Source organism: Peromyscus maniculatus, chromosome 12 (genome assembly GCF_049852395.1).
Source record: "Peromyscus maniculatus bairdii isolate BWxNUB_F1_BW_parent chromosome 12, HU_Pman_BW_mat_3.1, whole genome shotgun sequence".
Classification (NCBI taxonomy): Eukaryota; Metazoa; Chordata; class Mammalia; order Rodentia; family Cricetidae; genus Peromyscus; species Peromyscus maniculatus.
The window spans coordinates 57,213,533-57,238,949 of NC_134863.1; the positions used below are offsets into that span (position 1 = coordinate 57,213,533).

At 33.9% G+C, this 25,417-nt stretch overlaps 1 protein-coding gene across 4 annotated transcripts in view; it reads right to left on the reverse strand.

Moving 5' to 3' along the window:
• Cadm2 (cell adhesion molecule 2) overlaps positions 1 to 25,417 on the reverse strand; it is a 984,450-nt gene that overhangs the window by 743,088 nt on the left and 215,945 nt on the right. The gene's annotated exons all lie outside the window — the stretch shown is intronic.

The window sequence follows — 25,417 nt, forward strand, 5'->3', positions numbered from 1 at the left end:
TGGAGTAAGGGGGATGCTCATCCATTGCTGGAGGGAGCACAAACTTGTATGGCTACTGTGTGTCAGTAGCTCAGGATACTGGAAATAGAGCCACTCTGCGTATATGCCCAAAGGACACTTCATCCTACCGAGAGATATGTCCTCAGCCACATTCATTGCTTCTCTATTCATAATAACCAGAAATTGGACAAAGACTATTTGTTCATCAACAGAAAATGGATAAAGAATAAGTGGTACATCTACACAGTGGAATATTAATCAGCTGTTAAAAATTAAAATCATGAAATTCAAAGACAAACTGATGGACCCAGAAAAAAAATCATCATCAGTGAGGTAACCCAGACCCAAAAAGACAAATATGATATTTGCTTATATGTTGTCATAATACTTACAGTATAATCACATAGATATTTACAGAATGAAGATATCAAGTGATAACATCATTTCAAAGGTCTAAGTTTTTCCCAAAATAACAAGAAAATTAAATTGTCCTGATTTTGATTTCCCTAAAGTACTTTTATCAACATACTTATCGGATCTATAAAACAACTATTGTTTTATTTTAATAGATCACACTCCTTCATAGGAACATCATATGAAGTATAATTTTAGACACTTATAATTTATAAATTTAATATAAATAATGGCAAAATAATTTTTCTGATTGTTCAATCATTTCAGCCCTGATGTGCTTTGACTCAGCTTGTCATGGGCACAGAGGCACTATATTAATACCAGCTAAAATACCTTTTACAGGATTCCTGAAGCAAAAATCCAGAGAGAGAGAGAGAGAGAGAGAGAGAGAGAGAGAGAGAGAGAGAGAGAGAGAGAGAGAGAGATGAAACTGCTTTTGTTTTGTTTTGTTCTTCAATTTTTTTGGAAATTCTAAATATTTTTGAGGAAACTGGCTGTCTGTTAGTTGTGGATAAAACGAGTTTTATTTATTTTCTTTGCAAAAAGTTCAAAATAAACAAAATACATTACATTTCAAATAATATACGTATTCAAATAAGTGTCACAGTTATGTGTTAAATAATAACTTTCTGTTTTAATTGTAGCTGGAAAATCATGAGTATATGATCACCAAAATTATTTTTAATCATTTAATTTTGACCAAATGATGATTTAAATTGATTCATTTTTCTTCTCATTTTAACCAGTGAAAAAATTAATTTAGCCATTGATATTATAAATCAATCTTATGATCCACTTACATTTTGTATAGTAACAAAATACTGATTGTCTAAATTTGCATTATTCTCCCAGTTAGCCTTAAATTTTTCTTTTAAAATGACAAATTCAGTGTAAATTCTAGTCCTCAAACTATTTCCCTTTTACAAGCAAGAACATGCTCTGCAATCATAGCTTTCTGGTGCATTTGTTCTACAACCAACACAGAGTCAACTGCTTGGCTAATCGACTTTGCAGTACTCTCAATTTTTCAGTTGCTATACGTCACACACCTTGACCAGAGGTCATACTCTTGGTTTATGGTGCTTAATAAAAGTTTATTGCAGCTCCTCTGCCAATGTCAAGAGCAGGTAAAATCTATTAGTTATAAAATTAAACACACGATTGCCCTGGATCTCAATCTCAAATAATAAACAAAGATTGATTTTAACACATGATTTACTCTTCTATGCATGCAAAATTTATGCTACTTCACATAGTTCAGATATTGAGTTACAAATGTCTAAGAATAGGCATTCTGATAACTCTTAGATGGTGATAAATTGCAAAATCATAATTATTTCTATCACTCATACCAACTCTTCCTTGTCTTTATGGTGTTTTATACTGATTGAGAATGTGTATAAAATGCTGAATAAACACAACAATTGGATGACTGAATTCTGTTGTCATAGTTAATATTAAAGAGAATTTCCTTTGGAATTTGTCCTCAAGAATCCATATCATGTTACTTATTTCCAAAAATAGTAGCCATTAAATTATTCTGATGAAATTGAATATCTTATTGGAGTCAACATAATCAAATATTTTATGACTAGAATTTTCAAAATTAATATATAACACTAATTCCAACTTTGTTAAAATAGTATCTGTGATCTTTAAAACATTTTCTATCTATTGAAATAAAACATGGCCTTAGATCGGATAATATCAAGGAACTACATATTTCTATTTAAAAAATGATTTGTCCAACTAAGAATTCTTGATGTAAGAAATCTAAACATAGAGACCATCCATCAATGAAATTCTATGTGTATCAACATATTCAAGTAAAAATGTAAAGTTATTAAGAGTTCATCTAAAATGAAAATAATCATTTTACACTAAATTTTGATGACACGGCCAGGACAATTCCTTATCTCATTTAATCTAAATAACTCTTTATAAATAATGAACAAGAAAAAAATAAATCAATAGACAAGAAAACTTTCCCATAAAATGCCACCTTATGGCAATGTAGGAAAACCAAGTCATGTACACTATAAAAGTCTTTTCTCTGGAATTAATTACTCAGGTAATATAATTTTTCAATATTATAACCAAATGTTAAGACAAAAATTTTTAATTTTCCATAAATTTTCAGGTTACAAACACCAATGTATATTCTACAAGATACATTACAATCAATACTTAATAAAAAGATTTTCTAACACTATTTTCACATGAAAATATATGACTTTTGCATTGTTTGTGAAGAGTTTATGACTCAAAATTCTGTATAGTGTATCAAATCAGCATTGATTTTAAATCTGGTGCTAGATAAATCCCCAGGAAGCTACAAGGATGTTCCCAGCTAAGACTCATAGCAATGGTGGAGAGGGCCCTTGAACTAGCCTTCCCCTGCACTCAGATCTGTGACTACCCTAATTATCATCATAGAACCTATACATCTGGCAACTAATGGAAGCTGATATAGAGACCCACAGCCAATCACTTGCCCAAGCTCCTGGAGTTCAGTTGAAGAGAGGCAGGAGGACTATAAGAGCAAAGGGGAAAAGATCATGATGGGAAAAACCAGAGACAGCTCACCCAGTTAGTGAGAGCTCATGGTCTCTGGACTGACCACAGGGAGCCTGCATGGGTCCTCACTAAGACCCTTGAATGAGGGTGACAAATGTGTCACTTGATCTGTTTAAGAGTTCCCTGGCAAAGGCACCCAGGACACATCAGGAGTACATGAACTGGCTTTTGCTTTACTCAGCCTAGAAACTGGGGGGAGCGGGGCGACTTTGAGTCTGCCCCAACTTGGTATGCCAGCCTATGTTGAATACCCAAGGGAGGATTTACCCACTATGAGGAACAAGGGGAAGAGGAGGAGAACAAGAGAAGGGTAGAGAGGGGGAATAGTGGGTGGTATGTAAAATGAAAAAAAAAACTTTAAATAAACAAGTAAACCTTAAAAAAATTTGTGTATGAAACAAAATAACTCCTTTGCCAATTATAAAAAGATCTTTTAATAAACCTACAAAAGCTTATTTAATAACATAATTTTCTATGTATGTTATCTTAAACTGTGTTTTTAAACATTCAGCAGTAGCTAAATATCTTAACTTGTTATCTGTGTTGCCTAGTTTTATTTCAACTTGATGCAAGCTGCAGCCATCTGAGAAGAGAAAAATCTCAATTAAGAAGAGGACTTATAAGATCTAGCTGAATTCAAGCCTGTAGGGCATTATCTTAACTTGTTATTGATGTGGGAGTGATCAGGACATTGTGAGTGGGGCCAACCATGGGCTTGTGGTCCTGGGTTTTGGAAGAAAGCATTCTCAGCAAATCATGAAGAGCAAGCCAGTAATCAGCATCTCTCCATGGCCTCTGCATCAGTCCTGCCTCCAGGTTCCTGCCCTGCTTGAGCTCCTGCCCTGAATTCCTTCAAGGATGGACCAAGATGTGCAGTGTAAGCACAACAAACCCTATCCTCCCTCAGTTGCTTTTGTTACGGTATTTATCACAGCAACAGAAATCCTAATGAAGACAGTACTTATCTAGTCTCAAGTTGGTTTAAAATTGGGATTCTTCTATTTTACAATCTAAATTTTAATTACTTATTCTAAACATTCCATACTTAATGCATTATTGTTGATAAGATCTTAAACTTAAACTTAAAGTTGTTGAAATAACTAAAATCAAATCTCCATGAATATTTTCCACAAACTTATCTAAAATAATCTCCATTGACATTAGCACTGTCATTAAACCCTTAATGTATGAAAAGGAATCTATGCATTACAGTATGAAACAGCCTCATTTGTTTACTTAAAAATTCTAAATGAGATAATTACAAACATTAACACATAGGAAAACAATTCTAATGTCTAAATAAAATCATCTTAAAATATCAGAGAGTTTTAGTGACAGAATGCTACAGGTTTCTTATTTGTATCCTTTCAAGTTTAGCACTCATCTCCATACTTCACAGAGTTTTATTTTTCCTTTACTTACCCACAGGACATTAATAAAGGAGAATTTAATACTTATATCCATCATTTCTGCTTTTTTACCTTCAGTTACTCACCTATAAAAAACAAACAGAGGGGGAGAGAAAAGAATAATTGTTAATTTAAAAAAATACCTACTATGTCAAGGCATGCATAGACAGAATCATGATATCACATATACTGCCCTGTTGTCTGTAGTTTGAAATGGTTATTTATATCACACAGTAAATTACATTTCAGTATTTTATAGTTTTAAGACTGTAGAAAAAAATTTATTTCCTATGTAAAGTTACTGAAAAAAATATAAGCAGTATAAATCTACCTTACTACCTGAGAAAAATATTTAATATTGCATGTGCATGACATTATAAAGTATTTTATTTAATAACTTCATTAAAACCAATGTCACCGTCAGGCATTTGTTCCCTGTCATTTCCGCTGTTGATACGGCTAGCTGACTTTTCCCTTTGGGCTCTTTCCTACATTCAAAGAATTCAGAGGAAAGACAGGTTATCCCAAGGGAACCAAAAACTTCACTTTTCTAGCCTCTGGGAGACGAACCAGTAGAAGTTGCTATACTTCAGTGGTCTGAGACTACAGTTTCTTTCTAGACTATTTCCTACATATTTTTTCTTGCTATAAACAAGTATTAGACTGACTTAGAGGGAAAATAGAAAAGTTGACATAAAAATGAAAGCTAAAAAATAAGAAAATTTTAATTTAACATGTAGTTGTAACACTAGGATTGCAAGGGCTAAGAAGGCAGCTTAGTGATGGAGTTATTTGTCTACCATGCACATGTCTATATGCTGGTGTGAACGTGTGTTATTTTAATAAAATAAGTAGTAGATTAATATTTTGGTCATAGAAACTTTTGCTGTTGCTGTTGTTGCTACAGTGAGCAGTGATAACTTCAGAGGGACTTAAATGGACAAAGTGTTGGGAAAAAAGGTGATTCTTCAATGCTTAGACATCAGTAGGTGCTCTATAGCCACATTCCTAAGATTCGTGGTACATTGGGGAAGTAAAGACAGAAATAATTTTAAAAATGGAAGACATGGAGGTGTGTTGTGGAATGCTCAGACTATGGCATGGCCTTTGCTCTTATGAACACACAGCAGCTATGATATTCTGCACAAAACTTGTCCAAGAATCGATGTGTAGGGTGGGAACTGAATGAATGGACCAAAGGTACCTGTCACTACGTTTGACAACCTAAGTTAGATTCTAAGGATTCTCTTGGTCAAAGGAGAAAAGAATCTCCTGCAAGTTTTCCTCAGACCTCCAAGGATGCATGGAGAATAGACAACTCTGACCTCCACACAAATTCCTTTTAGAAAAGATAGTGGTTATGAGATTGCACACATCAACATCCTGCCAAAGAGGTACCAGGTGACTCATGAGTCTCTACTCACTCATGAAGACTTATTAGCAGCTCACAGTAGCTACAGAGGAAAGTGAGTCCTTTTCCACAGTGGTATATCCACTACTGTTATACACCCATGAACTAATTGTTACCCACAGCCCTGGGGAACAACTCAATGAAATGTATTGGATCACTAAGCAAAGATGTGAATGTAAATTAAAGACAAGGCGGGGAAAAAAGAAGAAAATCAGAAAGGATGGGAGGAGGATAATAGAATAATGTGTAGGTGATTATGATATAAAGCATTACATATGTTTATGAAAATACTATAAAGAAAACTGAGCCAGTCGGTGGTGGTGCACACCTTTAATCCCAGCCCTCAGGAGGCAGAGCCCGGTGGATCTCTGTGAGTTCAAGGCCAGGCTGGTCTACAGAGCGAGATCCAGGAAAGGCACAAAGCTACACAGAGAAACCCTGTCTCAAGAAACCAAAAAAAAAAAAAAAAAAAAAAAAAAGCAAAACAAAAATCTATTATTAGGTGTAATTAATACATGATAATAATTCTATAAATACACACATGTATACACACACACACACACACACACACACACACACACACACACACACACACACACTGGTCTGCCAGGAGAAAATAAAATAGTATAAGGATTCCAGTCCCTTTGAGGTGCATAGTTAGTAATCAAACACACTCTCAAGAAGAATTCTCTAGGACAAGATAATTTCCTCTGCTGTAGAAATTAAAACAATATAAATGTAGACAATTTCATTAGCAAGAAGATTAACATTAAAAACAGAATAAAGTGAGGTATAGTGTATATTATATTACTCATATATTATATATGAGTAATAAGACCTTATATGAGTAATAAGGTCTATACAAGAGGCTGAAGCATGAGCATCATAGAGGACATCCTGCCTGGGAACCCTAGTTAGAGCTGAAAACAAAGGAAAAATAAATATCTTCACTTTGTGATTTGTTAAATCAGATGAAAATATTTTATGATCACAGTTGTTGCTATTATCAGAAATTTACCATAATCTTAAATTCCAAATTAACCTTAAATTATGTTAATAATAGCCTAACATTATGCAATTTTTTAAATAACTACACAGGTTATGCATAATATTGAAGACCGAGATTTAAAAAAAAAATAATATAGGTCTTGCATCTCAGATCCATCAATGATGGACAGGTCCCAAGTATAGCAATCTACCGTTTATTTAAAAGAAACAGATATCTGCCACATAATCTTTGCAAATATTATCCAGAGTACATAACTTATCAAAACTTCTCTTAGATGTTCAAATGTAGTTGTTAAATCATCTGGTAATGAGATGCAAAAACAAAGAACGGCAGTGGTGGGGGCCCTGGAAGCACTCGCTGGAGGTGCTCCATTCTCTCCTAACCTGCTTTGTTAAGCTTTGTAAGCAGAGATCTATTTCTTACATAACGGGATAAAGACAATTTGAGTTCGTTAGCAATTTCACACTTCCCAAACATGAGGTGAATACTGAGTGAAATCACTAATCTAACATCCTCACGTAGGTCACTTTTATTACCTATAATGGAACGATGAGATAAACCTGCTCTTTGAAATTCAAACACTCGATTACTTGCACTAATGGAGTGAGTAAGAACCATACATAATCATAGACAGTGTCGTTTAGGTTTAACCATGGATTATGTTTTGTGTTCTCATTCCTTCATGAGTGATAATGTGAAAACCTGCATCCATCCAGATAATTGAATTATCATATTTAAAACAAATATGGAAGCTTTGAAGCTTGTCATCATGAACTTCGCCTAAGATCTGCACACTGTGCACCTTTAGATTAAGCAAATTCTACAGTTTTTTGGGGGGAGGGGGGGTGAAATAGTTATCATTTAACATAGATATTATTTGTATTATTTAAATTGTATATACCATTATGAAAATCACATCTGGCATTCTGAAGTCTTCGTCACTAAACTTTCCTTTCCTTGTGTAATCACTGCTAATGGGTAGTCAACTGATTATGTAAATTAGAATTACTGATCTTGAATCAGTAATAGAAAAGTAATGATACCTTAAGACCTAACTGTCTTCCTCATATGTGTCATATCACAGACTAGTTTATGGATTAACTTCTAGTGAGGAAGAATACATAATTTGTAGTGTACAGTAGTAGTGCACTTAGGTATAGACTGACCTTAAAACTTAGTCACAATATCTTCTGTGTATAGCATCTACTCTGTAATTATTAAAAAATGTACCCTATTTTGTGATTTTCTTTTTCACTACCTAGGGTTGTTCTCTGAACTTTATCTACACCTAATGGATACTTAATATATTGTCAGAATTACAAATAAAGCAATTTAAAAATTGATTGTTTTATCACTGATTGAATTTTCTGAATTCCAGATTCATAATAATATACTGATGGGTAGACAAATATCTTATACCTTCATTCTAATAGGCCAGAATGTAGTACACTGATCATTTAAGAGAAATTGATAGTCCTAATTATATCTATTTGCAAAATCTATGAATGAAATGCTTCTTAGGATTATATGAAGAATAGTTTTTTTATATATGTGTACTAATATTTAAGTTTAGGATGTAATATGAACATGAAAGATGGTACACAAAAATGTTCTGGATAATTTTCCGTGTTTAGCCAGACCACAGTATTAAATATGAACAATATATGATAATTTTGCTAAATCTTGCAGATAACCTTTAATTTCACAGTTGTCAAATGAATTATATATTATCCACAATTTACACATAAGTTAAATAAGGAAAATAAAAAGAAGGATATTGGCAATCATGTATCCTGTTCCCTACGTATAACAAACCCATAATAGGATTACATGTGAAAGAAGTGATTAGTGAAATACGTGGTGGTCAAAGAGATTAAGGGCAAGAGAAGGAGGTTATGAAACTGGGAGGCAGATGTGTCCCTGAATGAAAAGAAAAAAAAATAATTCAGGTGAAAGTATTTCAAAATGTAGTGCATCGCAAAGAGACTTTCACAGGGCCACTGACGTTTCAATCCAGTGTCACAGACAAAGAAGAAACAGATCTTTTGTAGAATACCTGTCACTATCAATAATTGGCTTAAAGTAGCAGTGGGAAATGGGCCTCTGCAGTCTCCACAGCTTTGATAGAGAGAGCCCACGAACTACAAACACAGGACAGTTAGGTTCTGCCACCAGACATCTCACATGACATTTCTAAAAACCACTATAGTAGCAAGTGCAATATGTAACTGAATGGGTCTTCAAATCAAGTTTATTTGATTAATTTAATTATAGTAACAAACCAAAGCAACAATCAGCATGCTGACCCTTTCATACACTCAGTCTATAAGTAGTTTGGGTTTCTAAACATGCTGCCACCATTCACACATTCATCCACACAATGATTTTCTTGATAGATTTTTTTAAATGATTTAGATTGCATTATTTTGAGATAGTGGTAGAATTTTAGATTTCAGAATATATCTAATGCTCAATAAATCGAATCCTCTCCCATAATAGATGGATAATTCAAGTTAGAAGGGACTTCATACCTTGCTTGGGTGATGTACATCATTAGTGATAGCCTCCACAGAATTCAGATGTCCTAACCGATATTTGCCCATACTACCACCAAGTACCACCATCTTTTTTCTCTCACTTCTCCTTTATTTGGCTATATTTCACGTCTACTGTCTTTACACATTCATTTCTCTTATCCTGATCATGATTTTCAGAAAACCAGTATCTATAAAGACAAACCTAACTTCCTTAACTCTCTAATTTTAATTTTCAGAGAATTCTCACATATTATTAAGTGATCTGAATTTGTTAATGAGTTGCTTTTTGTTTGTTTTACTATAGACCCAAATAATGAGAAGTAGATGAAGGAAATTTGGCACAGTGGCAATTATTTTCTTGTATTTTGACTTTATATGTTAAGGCCATTCCTGTTTATTATGGAAAACATACAGTCTCCTGAACCAAATTTCAATTTTACTTTAAATGCACAGAGTGTGTACTGAGAAGATTTATTTTTCTCCCCATGTCTGTCATTTCAGTGGAGTCTTACAGTGTTATGTACACAGATAACCACATGAAACTGTTGTGCCTCAAACAACTTGGATTAAACTAAAAAATAATTTTGTACAATGAATCTGGAAAGATTCATCTCTTGAATACTTGGAACATTGAAACTTTGGGGGATTTTTTTTAATCTTATACTAATGGATGTTTTATTTCTTAAATGTACAGAACATCAAAATGGTACAAACAATAAAAGTCTTCTCATCAAATTCTGTATAATGATCTTTAATTCTTGTTATTCCCCAGGATGGAGTTTTATCCCAGGCATTAGTCACCTAACAATGATAGTCTCATTTCAAATGGTGATAATTGTTACAGAAGTTTGTCTATTATGGGATTTCCTAATAACATTGCACATTTGATCTGAAATCTTACCAATTATTGTCAGCTTTGAGTCTCATTTGTTGGACAATGGATCAACATTTTAAAACAACAACTGAACTTGTCAGTAACTCTGATCTGATTTTCTTGCATGTTTCTTAGGCCCTTTCACAATTCTGGTCATTTGTCCTAAGAATGTGCCCTAGTTTATGGTCAATACATTGAATGAATGACTCAGAGCAATAATTTACACATTGCTTCATATGTGGAGCCATAAAATATAAAACTTACTGGATAGTTTTCATAGAACAAAAAGGTCCTCTGCATGCTATTTGGTAAGAAAAGGAAATTCATCAACAGTTTTACCCAGTTGAGAACCCTGGAAGTTGCAATGACAACTGGCCTAGACAGATATGTCCATCAGTGTCATAGTGACACAGATGTTAACATAGTAATCATCCACTTTCTGTTTGGATGGAAACCCCACTGTCCAAAGAAATATGTACCTGATTAACTCAAAAACAACAACAACAAAAACAACAAAGAAACTATGGCAATCTAGGTCATAGACCATAGGGAAAAATCTTAGTATTACGATTAGATATATGGACGTAGTAATAAACTGTCCTCAACTTGTTACCTTTGTACTCATAGACTAATCTATCCATGAGTTTTCATTGGAGGATTTTTTTTTTACAGTAAAAGGCATTCAATACAGAGACCTTCAGTTGTTCAGCATTCAGAGAACAATAAAGTGTATACTCACTCTAAATGGGATATCTATACCCCACCATTCACCCTATGGCTAAGGGACATCACAAAGTGGGGGTGAGGACAGAAATTATGTAAGAACCAGAGGGAGGAAATAGCTATTGCTAAAGAGGACACAGCAGATATGGCAGCACATTAACACAAATGAACTCATAGAAGATGTGACAGAAAGCACAATAATTTTACAAGATCAAGATAGCTGAAATCCCAGCATGACAGAAAGGGGCCATATCAGAGGAGCTATTGGAAATTGTTGGTTATTTGTTAAGGAAGTGTCAAGTGCTTTGATTTTCTCATGGAGATGGGTACTTGACAGGCTAAACATGCTGGAACATAGCATCTTACATTAATGTATGTAGGGACAGCACTAAATGGACTTGGAGAGAGAAAGGAGAAAGGTGGAGAGTGAGGCATGTGGCTGGTGGAGAGAGAGACAACAATCATTAATATGTGAAAGAATAGCATGGGGAGATAGGGGAGGAATTGAAGGATATGGAATGTGGGTGGATTGGATCCAAACATACAATACTTTCATATATTAATGTTCCATAAAATATTTTTGAAACTATTTTATTCTTTAGTATAGCTGGCAAGTCATAACATACACACACACACATACACACACACACACACACACACACACACACACACACACAAATACACACAAGTTTACAAGCAAAAGACTTCAGTGTTCAACTAGTCATACATCAAGAGCCTTCTAAGTATTTTGAACTCCATGAATGACTCTATAAAGCCAAACTTAAAGATTGAGATTTCATTTTCTATTTAAATATGTTGGTGTTGGCAGTCCTTGTCTCACTTAGATAGTGGCATAGAACACTGCCTATGTTGGACTCTCTACATATCCTGAGGAAACATGTCACCAAGTTCCCTCAATATTTTATGTTACATTAGAGGCCATTTCATGAATGTCATCCTCAAAATTGGAACTAATTGACACTTTTCTCAGTTGGAATCCCAAGTACCAAAACTACCTAGAGATTGCCTGGGGCTCGTGGGTAACATCTTTTAAAAATGCTAGCATTTTCTTAGAAAACCTACAGAGATTTACAGTTTATTTAAGAAATTTGGAAAACAAATCCATGCATCAAAATAAGCAACTATTAATTGAATGCTGTAAGGAAACAAACAAGTTTATTACAGTGTTCAGTTTATCAGCCTCTGATACGGTTTTTAATATTGGAAACTGGTTATGCTATTTCATATGCAGGGCTGCTCATTCAATATTCCATAAAGCTTAAGATAAATGTAAAAGAATCCATGTGCCTCAAGTTGTAATAGTTACATTACCATAATATCATTTCTCTACCTCCATTATACTCCCATCTACTAAAATGTTTGTGGCCAATATGCTCTTTCTTTAACTGTCAAATATATAATGTTCTCAAATGGAAAGTAGTTTCTTTGTAGAGCTGAGGTTGTGAAACAGTAGTTGTTTTGGTATCACGCAGGTTATAAGAATATTTCTTTAAAAATCAATATCAAGGTCACTGTGTAGCATATAACCAATTTTATTCACATTTTTGACTAATGACTACAATTTTCTTTCCCGGTAGCATAACAAGAAAATGTAGTAGCTTTTAAGGCTTATTCACTGTATCAGCTCCCTTTGAAATATATGTTGAAAGATGATACCAGGTTTTTATATAAATATAATGTGTATTTAGGCAGCGTTGATGGCTACCTTTAAAGCGACAGTTACCTAAAATTACTATTAGTAACTCTTGCTGTAGAAAGTGCATTTCTGTTTAGCTGAACTGTTTAGACGTGAACGTTTGAGGTTGTGACAAGGTCAATGTATTTTTGGAGCCTGTTTCCTAGGGCACTGCATTCAGCAGTGCCTAGAATGTTCAACTCGTTCAATTTTTTACTGAAATACAAGATAATGAAATAACAACAACAAAAAACTTTCATTAAGAAACAATGTCTCCCTTTAAATAAATACATTTGTTGTTTAAAATTGGAATGTTCAGCAATACTATTTCCCTTTTTCATTCTCATATCATATTAATCTTTTTAATAAATATTCAAAATAATCACTAAATATCTTCTATGGTGTTTGCTTAAGTATTCAAGATATAAATAAATAGTCTCACATTTCAAACAAAAGTGTTTATCAATAATACTCAAAAGAGCAATTGCTTGTAGATTGAAAAGAACATTCTGTGTGCATAAATCTATCTCTGAGCTAAGATAGGCTCAGTTTCATTCACACACAGAGAAAATTACCTACAGTTTTGTGTTATTGATGAGAACTGAGAAGATCTATGATTTAGAAAATTGAAATCACTGTATGTATACATATTTTTGTAAATGTCCCAATGATTATGCCTTGCTCTCTTACTATGATGTTACCACATAGTCCTTGATCACCTCCAGGGTCGTCAGCCTACTGTACTCAGAGGATGTGCAAAAGAATTTGGAAACAGGTTCTTGTTCTACCCTAGAAACCAGAGTGGTGGACACATCACAGATGCTGTGTGGTTGTCACTTTTTCCTTTGTTCAGGCATCCTTATGATCTTTTATCAGCATCTCAATAAATTTATCATTGCAGGTTGTAGTGGGTAGCCATTCCAGCTTGGATCTGGAAGCTCCAACCCCCATTGAGACTCTGGCAACTGTCACGCCTACAAGGCGGGGCGAGGGGAGGTGCTGGAAACCTGAGAGCTGGATGGGCAAGGGCTCGCTCTGGGCGCGCTCTCTGCACCTGGACCCTGGACGGTGGAGATTGACTGTGCAGAGCTCCAGAGAACACCGCTGGATTACTATACGCCTTCCCCAGACCCCCGCGACCTATCCATTCCTTCATTTGTAAGTCATCCACTAAATAAATCTTCCTTTTAACTACATGGAGTGGCCTTTATAATTTTCCCCAATAGCAGGTAATCTTCCTGCTCATACTAGATGTGGCTGGGTCTAGCATTTGACTCACTTTCAAGCAACAATTGCAGCGAATTGGCTCAAGTAATACTTCTAACTTTGGATAATCTAGTGTATCCTTTCATAAACAAATAACAATATTATATTACTTACCAACTACATTTCTTTAGTTTGAAATGACCAGATCTAATAATTAGATGTTGTATATCCAAAAGCATATTTTGATTGATTGTTTTTTGACAGAGTTGGGGATTGAAACTAGAACATGAGCTTATAATGGGAAGCAGTCTGCAACTGAGTTACATTCTCAGCCTTCCAAAAGCATTTCTGATAGAAACGTATTTGAAATTTGAATTTTACCAATGAATCTGAAACTCTCTAAATTGTTCCACATAGTTAATCTACAAATGTACAAGATTTGACAAAACCAATTACCACCATTTAAAATATTCTTGGCGTTGGGATTTAGCTCAGTGGTAGAGCGCTTGCCTAGCAAGCGCAAGGCCCTGGGTTCGATCATCAGCTCCAGGAAAAAAAAATTCTCATAAATGTTGAAGTATAAATTTATCATTGATTTGAAAATAACCAACTACAATAGAATAACATTCTAATGTCATTATATTTTAATTATTTCTTTTAATTTCCAGATATATTTGCCATGGTTTTTATATATAGGAAACATATTCCAGAAAACAGAAGAAATAATTGGAAATATTAAATTTGTAATGACACAGATAACTAACTAGCCACAGATGATTTCCAAAATGTTTTGATATTTGTTTCAATGTTTTAAACACCTGCAAAATATCATGTTTCTACTAATGACTCTGATATTAATAGGAAAAGACAATTTGTTTCCATTCACAAGGCAATTGCCACAGACGTAATATGTAAATGAAGGTGCAAATATATTAGATATATTAGTAATTTCAAACCAAAGTCTTCTTGGATTAAAATTGTAGTAAGCAGATACTATTTGATGTATGCAGAAAATAACTATTTAATATTTGTATAGGTAGGATATGCTTAAAAATGAAGAGCTTACTTCCGTAGTTCCTGATTTATATTATTTTATACTGCCATATACAATCTAAAACATTTCTATTTTAAATTTAATTCTTTCACTATCCTGATGAAATTTCCTATGCTAATTTTATGAATTTGTCCAAATAAGCAGCAGTAAAGTCTTACTTCTAGGTGTGTAACTTTTTACAAGTTTTGTTAATGTTATGGGCTTTACATTGAGAGACTTGAACAGCTAAGTGACTCACTTTCTGTGAGTTTTAGAAGCACAATGGTGTGCTAGAAACACTCCTTTATTTTTATTTATTTATTTATTTATTTTTGGATTTTTTGAGACAGGGTTTCTCTGCGTAGCTTTGCGCCTTTCCTGGAGCTCACTTGGTAGCCCAGGCTGGCCTCGAACTCACAGAGATCCGCCTGGCTCTGCCTCCCGAATGCTGGAATTAAAGGCGTGTGCCACCACCGCCCGGCTGAAACACTCCTTTATATTTTATATAATTATCATGTTAAACTCAGCTCACTAATATACATAGATATTATTCAAAAATAAGATGTTTTCATCTTTTCATAGAAAAAAGTAGAATTTTAAGGAACAAGAAGCAGATATAACACTGATTTGGGAAAATTATTATTTTAATGACTTTTATTATTTTTCTATGCATTCTCTCTTATACAGAATGTATTAATTACTATATAGAATGTATCAATTAATGTATTAAACACTAGCAAAATTATCTTTGTATTGAATAACGGTTTAAAGGGTTAAGAAAATAAACAATCTTGATGATAAGATTTGCATAACATAAATTCAGTAAATTATCTGGAAGGGTAAATTTGTAGTTTAACGTAACATCATCAAGAGGTTAATGGAGACAAAATATAATTAAGTATTTACTTTAAATTAGTGGCAATGCATTGGTAATTGATAGTTTTCTGTGGATTTTGCTTTCTGAGACATTTTATCTAGTCTCTGAGCTCAGAGTGAAAAGGATATTCTACCCTTTCAAAGCAATCTGTACCTAGTATATTCCTAAGCTCCATGTGATCATTTAAAGTTGATATGGATTGCTTTAAAAACATTGGAAGCATTGGATCTAAAATGATTAACAGATAGATTCACTAGAATTTTAGGAAACAATTCCCAATTAAAACAATTTAGAAAGTCTCATGTTTTCACATGCACCTGTTTAAGTTGTTTTGTTATCCTTAAAATGCAGACTTCAATCACTAGTAGCATTATATGAGTTCAGGAAAAGATGACATTCAGAATTCTGCGTGGTCATATGACATAAAATTCAGTGTTTTTCTGAATAGTTACTATATCTAAAATCATGTATAATTAAGAAACAAGAATAACTCAGCTATTGTAGTATGCATCATAAAAATCTATTCATTTCTTACTAGGATATAAGTTGAATTGTGTTCTCATTATTTCTATATTTGTCTACTGATGAATTGCCTTTTCCTGATTTTCCACCTCCTACATACATATATATTATATACACATATATTATATATTTATCAAGATAACTTGATTTTTTTGGTCTTTAGCAAAAAAGTATCAAAATATTAAAAATAAAATGTGAGAAGATTAAGCAGATAAATACAGTTTAGTTTTTTATAGTTTGTAGATAGACAGATACAGAGGTAGAGTGACAGAGATAGATAAATATAGATATAGATGACAGATATAGATATCCGTGCAAATATAACAGGGACTATCACTTTTTTATTCACATGTTTGCTAGACAAGGAGAAATATACCTTGGGTGTGGTCTGATGAGAGAGAAAGAGTAGACTAAACCCAAACCTTTCAACCAGAGATTCTACATTCCAGACAGGCTGGCTCCTTGAGAGCCTGACTTCCGGAAGTGTGCTACTTCATATATCAGTAATCGGTTAGTTGTATTGTTTATCATATTAATTAATGAACTAAAAAACTAAAACTTATGCTATTTTCTGGAAAATTATGGTAGAATTCAATCCATTTGCCAATGTACCATGCCTGTGTACATACGACTCAACTTTGTGTTGTGTCCCTATCAACCATCATAGAGCTCTGTGTGCCTCTCCTGAGCTGACTGCCCAAAGTCTTCATTTTATTCCTGCAGCATTCTCCCATCAACTCCTTCATTGCTATTTCTAGTTCACATCCAGATTTCATGAACTTCTGAGAGTGAAAACATGGAAAATATTGAAATTCTAGAAATAATGATGGAATATTTCCCAATAATTTAATCTAATAATTGTTTATTCACTTTTAGACTATTTGGGAGTTAAGGTAGTCTGAAAAAATGTTTTTTTAAGAAAGTAGGTTTTATGCATAGATATCTTTGGGAATTCATTCTGTAAGGTGAGTAATACTTGTAAATTCTTGTGTGATTCTGAGAGCCCTTTCTGCATGCACTGTTGTCAAATGTGGGAGAGGTAATGGAAAGTGAAACCATCACAGTTTTAAATTTCTCTAGAGTTTCATTCCAAGCTGATTTTGAAAAATCATCTCTGCAGATATATATTTAAGTTTACAAATGGAAAAACACTTGGCCTTGTAGATCATTAAAGATTTGTTTTGATCTTAGAAAATAGTCTGAAACTTTTAAGAATAATAGTTACTTAATACATGGATACATGCAAATACCTTCTTCATGGGTTTTTACTGGGGGAAAGTAAATGCACACAAACACTTAGTATCTTGCTTGCATGAGTGCCCTGACAGATGCCTTTTATGAGGTTATGTACTTGAGAAGCCTGGGATTGTCTATCTTAATGAAGGCCTGCTCTGTTTTGAAAAGGAACCAAAGGGGGTATGGATCTGGGGGAGAAAGGAGCTGGAAGGAGTTGAGGGAGGGGAAATTGTAGTTGGGATGTATTGTAGGAGAGAAGAATCTATTTTAAACAAAAAATAAAAAGTGATGAGTCTTACATGGATATTTGGTCCTGTTTTTAGTATTTTGGAAGAAAAAAAAATCATGGTATCTCCTTTTCTTTAAAAGCATTTGAATGAAGCCATGTGCAGGTATGCAGTCTCTAAAATGAGAGCAGTTCCATTTCTTGTCTGTGTTTACAACATTTGGAAAGCTTAATCTATTTAATATGTTCAAGATCCAAAAGATGATTTTAAAATTCATGATATAAATATGTAGCACAGGTTGAGGAGGTGTAAGGATGAATACCAGAGTGTTCTCTCTGATTGGGAACATCATTTCTTATCTGGAGTGACATCAGGTGACACCCGTGGATGTTATTTTTAAATCACTGGATCTGCTTGTTGTTTCAACTGTACCAGCACCTGGTGAAATCTGCAGCTGAGAGGATTTTGCAATTTTAAAATAAGTGAATCAGAGATTATTTTTAATTTCAATTTCAAATGCTATAATCACCTGTATTTAATATTAGCCCTATTTAGACAAGCTGCCTGTCTCCGCTTAAATGCTTCCTCTCTAGCTCTGTCATTCTTCGAGTCAACATTTTAACTGCTTTCTTCAATATGTAGATTCACAGTCTTCTATGGCTAGGTTGTCATTAAAACTGTCACAAACCAATTATTTATATACACCCACTTATTTTAAAATCATAGAAATTCTCACCCATGACTATCTTTTTTCCCCAAGTCACCTTGTGAGTAAAACCAAGGCATGCCACTGCTGTGATATTAAAATATTTGATGCTTTTGAATGGCATTGGAGTCATTCACAAAAATCAATACAAGATATCACTTATTTGTTAGACATTACAAAGGAGGAGAAAATGAAAAAAAAACCAGTAGTCCTTATAAGCTCTTACTGTCTGATGGAAGAATGGAGTGGGTATACAGATTTGTTCATGACTGTTTTTATTTTGACAACATAAATGATATCAAAAAAGGAATGTAACCATACTTTGAATAATCCCTTCTTTTTAAACAGGCTGTTTCAAGAGATATGATTTATTAATCTGTCCAGTTATGCTTATAATAATATCAGCAACAGATTATTAAATTAAATAAGCATATATTTTCAAATTATGAAAATACTTATCATATTTTGAAATACAAACTCTGTTTTTAATGTCATTACCTGAATTCATAAGATTATTTTTTTTAAATATGCATGTGTTGTTGTGAAGGTTTGTTTACAGGAGTGCAGATGCTCATGTATGAGTTTGTACACATAGGTACAGACACTCACAGAGGCTAGAAGAGAGATTGCTATGTCCTGTATTTAGAGTTACAGGCAATTGTGAGCCACCCTACTTGGGTAATGGGAATCAAACTTGGGACCTGTTTATGAACATTACATACACTTAGCTATTGAGGCATCTTTTTTACTCCAATTAACTGAATTCTATTTATCTTTAAAAATACATTTATAACTAGTATTATGTAACATGAATCTTAAAAGGTCTTATTAACAAACCCAGAGCCAGGTATTAGGGTGAACCTGAAAGATCAGAGAAACAGAACCAGCCACAGCTAACCTCACCTCACAATTCCTCAGCTGATTTCATTTCCTCAAACTGAAAACCTCTGTGTCCTCTTCTGATCTCAGCTGGATCTCAGCTGAACTGCTGCTAAAAACATAAAAGCTTAACAGCTTCTAGTTCTCATGCTTTAATATACTTTTCTGCTTCCTGCCATAACTTCCTGGGATTAAAGGCATGTGTCTTTCCCAAGCAAGACATGGGATCTCAAGTGCTGGGATTAAAGGTGTGTGTCACCATGCCTGGTTGTTTCCAGTGTGGCTTTGAACTCACAGAGATCAAGATGAATCTCTGCCTCCAGAAGGCTAGGATTAAAGGTGTGTGTGCCATGATTTTCTGGCCTCTATGTGTATTGGCTGTTCAGTTCTCTGACCCTAGGTAAGTTTATTACGGTGTACAATCTATTGGGGTACAAAATACCACCACATTATTACATAACCTTCCCATTAAAACAACAGATAACAGCATTTCAATAACACATGCATGGTTATAATTTCCAACTGAAATCCACAAACTTGATGGCAAGAGAAAGAATTGTAACATAATTTGTATAATTTTTTCTTAGAAAAAAATTATTCTGTTGCAGCTGATTAAAATAAAACAGAGAGAGAAAAGAATTCTGAGCGATCAAACATGTTTGAACACATTGTAATGTTTTAGTTGGGCAAACTAAGGTTCTTCTATATGGAAATAGCAGTTACTAAAGGGCATGGCAGAAATGGCTATAGAAACATGAATTAAGAATGAGGGTGAAAAGTAGCCAGAGACAGCTCATGCGTCTTTCAGTATGCTGAGAGAGTTGGAATAGACCAGAGAAATATTGATCAGAAAATTGCAATCCTATAAAAGCAATGATAACATTACTCTGATTGGGGTGGGGATTCCTGTGGCTGCATGAAATGACGTTTCATGAAAGAGTTTAATTGCATGTGATTAAATTGTGAATTGTGAAATAGTCTGGGTTATTAAAGTATACTCTTGCATATGCTATTTTCCTAGAAGAGGCTAAGAAATTGAGTGAGTCAGCTTCAACTGGAAATTCACTGAATTGCCTTAGAAAAGGCCTTTCTTAGTAATTCAATGTTCCATTCACTAAATATCTAATACATTAAAAGAAACCAAACTACAATAAAGTATTTTATATACTATCAAAGGAGATAAAATATAAATGAACTTCAATTTTTTAAGAGGAAAAAAATGAATTTAAAGAACTTTTATCAACTTGGAACAAGATAAAAAAAAGATACCTAAATCAGCTTATTTATAACCGAAATTATTCCAGCATGATTTGATTATATGATTTGACAAGGTTAATTTAGACTTCAGGGTTCAAAAATTTGTTTTGACACTTTAGGAAAGGAAGATTATTTAATAAACAGTAAGTAATATAATACATTACACCAAACAAAGCATTCTGAACCACAAATAATCAACAGAACTGAAAAGGAGTTTGTTTGACTTAAAATCCAAAATGGTTCTGACTGTAGAACATAAAAAACTTTTACTGAGTTTTATTTACACTCTATTCTTCTCTACAATTTTTTTGTGATATTTCTACTATTAACATTGTTTTGTTTAATTGCTGTTTTTTCAAGTTTTTATTTTGTTTACTTGTTTAATTAGTTCAAGTGATTATGCAGTAATGGATGGAAGCAGATTCAAAGATTCACAGCCAAGGACTGGGCCAGACTCCTGGATTCCTGCTGCAGAAAGGAAGGGTTGTAACAGCAGGGGGTTAGGAGTGGGAGTGGAGTGTCAAGGTCATGATGGGGAACCCACAGAGACAGCTGCTGACTTTAACAAATAGGAACTCGGTGATTCTTGACCTAGAATTAGGAAGCCTACATGGGACCTACCTAGGCCCTCTGCATGTGGGTGACAGTGTTGTAGCTTGGTCTGTTTGTGAGGCTCCTAGCAGTGGGATCAGGACCCATCCTTGGCCCTGATCCCACCACTTTTGGGAACCTGCTCCTCATGCGGGGTTGCCCTCCCCAGCCTTGATTGAGGGTGGTGGTGGTGCTTGGTTCTGTCTAAACTTGATATGCCATGTTTTGTTGACTCCCATGGAAGGCCTGTTTCTTTCCGAACTGAGACAGAGGAAGAGTGGATGCGGGAAGTAGACAGGAGGTAGTGAGAGGGAACAGGAGTAGAGGGGGAGGGGAAACTGGTTGGTATGTAAAATGAATGAAAAAATTAATAATAAATAAACAAATAAAAATAGTTTGCAATGCATGCCTACATGTATAAGAAAAACTATTAGTCTCAGTGATAAAATTGTCATTAGCACATATTTTTTTCATTTTATTTATAAATTACTTTTGCCATTTGCTTTTAAGACGATCTATTTCCAAATTAAAATCTTGTAACTTCTCGATTTCCAGAAAAGTCTTAGTTTATTTTATACAACCTCCGAAATGTTGATAAATGTTTCAAATACTGTGATGAGATTTCAATTGCCCAAGGTGAATATAGTGCCTAGCACAATGTAGAATAAACATTGTACTTGGATTTGCAAATAAATTATTAAGATTCCCATAATATAATACGCAATACAAATCTTTTGTCTTTTCTATCTGTTGGAGTTATTACTTTTAATTACTTAAAAATTGATTCTTGAATTTCAATGATATTATTAAAACTCTTATAGACATTTTAATTTTATAAAGATGATTCTCTCACTCATTATCCATTATGTCAGCAATTAGATAAAAGTAGTCAAGGACATTTTAAATGGGTATTATGGGATACTCTATTGACAATAGCATATTAAGGAGGAGAATGATATTCTTATTCCAATAAATTAATAAATATAACCATTTTGTAACCTGTTTTATTTGGGTAGAGCTAATAAAAATTATGAATTCTAAGCACCAGGCATCTGTTGTAGGTATCTGTTGTATGGTATTTCTATCATACCTATTGGAATACCCTCGGAATGCTGGGATAAAGATTCTCAGAATTAGCCAGGTGGTGGTGGTGGTGGTGGTGGCGGCAGCATGCCTTTAATCCCAGCATTCAGGAGGCAGAGGCAGATGGATCTCTATGAGTTCAAGGCCAGCCTGGGCAACAAAGTGAGTTCCAGGAAAGGCGCAAGGCTACACAGAGAAACCCTGTCTCAAAAAACAAAAAAAAGAAGAGAAAAGATTCTCAGAATCAGTTTTTCAAAATTATTTTTAGAGCCCTCAGCAGGACAAAATTAATAAGACAATATTTATAATGTATTATATTCACTGTATATAGTTATACTATTTCATGTATGTATCATGCCTGAGGATCTAGTATAATAACAGAACACTTGCCTAGCATTCCAAAGGCTGTCGATTCCCACACCAGTGCCCCCAAACAATATCAAAACATATTTATTCATGATTGCAGTAATATTGGTAAAATAAAATCCTATTTAGTTTCACGTGCTATTATAGTACATGCATGCATAATTAAATAAAAATCATTTGTAGTAATGCAGTATTGAAATACTTAGATGAAAATCAACATAAATTGCAAGAAACCAGATATTCTTTAGTAAAAAAAATCTATAGATTACTCATTTTCCAGGATTTCAGATATATTTTAGGCATTATATGATTCTAAAGTATTAAAGACTGTACTTTGCTCATAATGTTTTGTGTGCAAAATTTGAATGTACACATTTTCATCCTACCAAATAATTGACCAACAATATAGCTACCTTTAGCTCTCTGTACATATCACATAATCTCAGTTGTGTGTTTGATACTTGACTCGTTGCCTTGTGTCTTAGTTACTTGTGTCGTATCTATAAAACATCCGACAAAAGCTAATTCAGGAAAGAAGTGCTTCTTTTGGGCTGGAGTTTGAGGGTACAATGTCACATGACAGGAAAGGCAGGGCAGCAGAAACTTGAGAAAGTGGCACAAACAGTCAGGAATCAGAGGAGGTCAATGCGACCCTCAGCTTGGTTTCTCCTTTCTTTCCATGGACGGCACAGACCATGGGAGAGGGTGGCTCACAGTCTAGGCTAACCAAATTTACAAGACCCAGCTGAACCTAGATCCTGTCAAGTAGAAAATCTAGCATGAAACCTTGGCTCACTTTGATCATCACTTATCACATTTTATGTTGCCTGATCTCCCCAAGTTGAGTCATCTCTTCAGAAACCCTTGGTCTTCCATTCCTTACAAATGAAAAGCATGTCCTGTGCTTGCTTCTAAGCACTTTTCACAGAATCACTTCAACTCCCACCAAAACGTGAACTCTGACTACATTCCCCTCCACATTCTGAGTTTCACGTATCCAGTGAATACCACATACTTCAAGTACTTCATTTGATCCCTGCATAAAAGTGAATGATTTTTCCCCCAGAAATAGCTTTTTGGAGACAATGGAAATAAAAAAAAATAGTTGGCTAAGGATGAGACTAATAATGATGTTTTTCATACTTTTCTTACAAAGATTGCAAGAAGGGTTATAGTAGTTTTAAATATCAGGAATGAGAATTTTCAAGAAAGAAATTTGCCTACAACCATATACAGACCAAACTGAAGAAGAATCCATATCAATTTCCGCCCAATTTTTGCTTTTAATCAACAGGATAAACAGTACTTAAGACATAAAAATATACATTTCTAACTTCAATAATTATTACTTGTATGTCTTTGATCATTACTAAGCACTGGTATGGGGAGCATATAAATTTGTCTGTATAAGATCCTCATACATTTTATAAATCAGAGGTCATGAGTATATTTTAAAAAGCTGGAGGTTGTTTTTGTACTCTTTAACTGATTATTTCAGAAGCAGTTATGACATCTGCAAGAATATAATTTTAAAGTGACAAGACCTATACACACACGTGCATATAATGCACTAACACACACAGATACATACATGCGTGTGTGTGTGTGTGTGTGTGTGTGTGTGTGTGTGTGTGTGTTTGTACAATTGACATGCCAGATAATTATTATACTCTAAGTTACAGTAGGGCCAATGTTGGAAATATGCTATGTCTTAATATTTTATCAAAATTATTAAATAATTGCAATGTTATGTTACTGAGATATTATTCACTTCCCTTACTACATGTGTTACATATAACTGAATTCAGTTCTTGTGTATTCAAAAAAGATTTTTCCATTATCATGGCTATTGCTAGAGTCTAATAATGACATAAAGGCAAAGAATTGTGTCTACTTTGAAAATTATAAATCTTGTGTGTTAAATATAAACAGAAATATTTAATGAAAATCATTTTGTGCTGTGTTTTTAAGTTTCCATTAGTTTATTTTTTTTCCTGACTTCCTACCTCAACTCCACCTCCCTTTGCCTCTCTCTCTCAATTTCTGTCTCACACATAGAGAACAAACACATGATTTTATATGCTTGCATGTTAGAGATTTAGGGCTAAGGTAATTAAAGAATAGTCTACATTAAATGTTTTAGTTGCCTTAGTCTTCACTGCACTGAACCGAATTCACATATTTCTCAACATGTGAATTGAATGTCACTTTCATTCTTATACAATTGCCATGTACATATATTTATTTTAATGCAGGAAGTCTGTTCATCGATATCACTTCTATTAGCTCTTCCTTCACTTGATCATTATTGATCTGTTATAATGCATTGTTCTTTCTGACACAGACTGTCTTACATTTATTACCATCAAGCTATATCTGTTGTTCTTCATAATATTTTGTTTTGGAATTTAGTGGAGAGAATATCACGCAATCTACATGAGAACTTGTAAGACAGCTACTTATATGCCTGTTATATACCTGAAGTAATATTTGTATGATTTTTTTTCCTCACAGTGGATTATTAAGAGTGAGAGAAAAAATAATCACCAAGTGCTATTTGGATTGGTAATGAAATTACCAAATTGCTGATGAAAACAGGAAATCAGATCTAGAAACACTAAAGCAAAATAACATAAAAATGTGAAGAAAGGTTAACTGAATATTAATTATGTTGTGGATGTACATTATCTATAATTATGATTTAAAGTATAATTGAAATATGAGTCATATATTTAATTTAATTTATTTCTTATGATTTTTCATATTAAATTTGTTAATTGACAT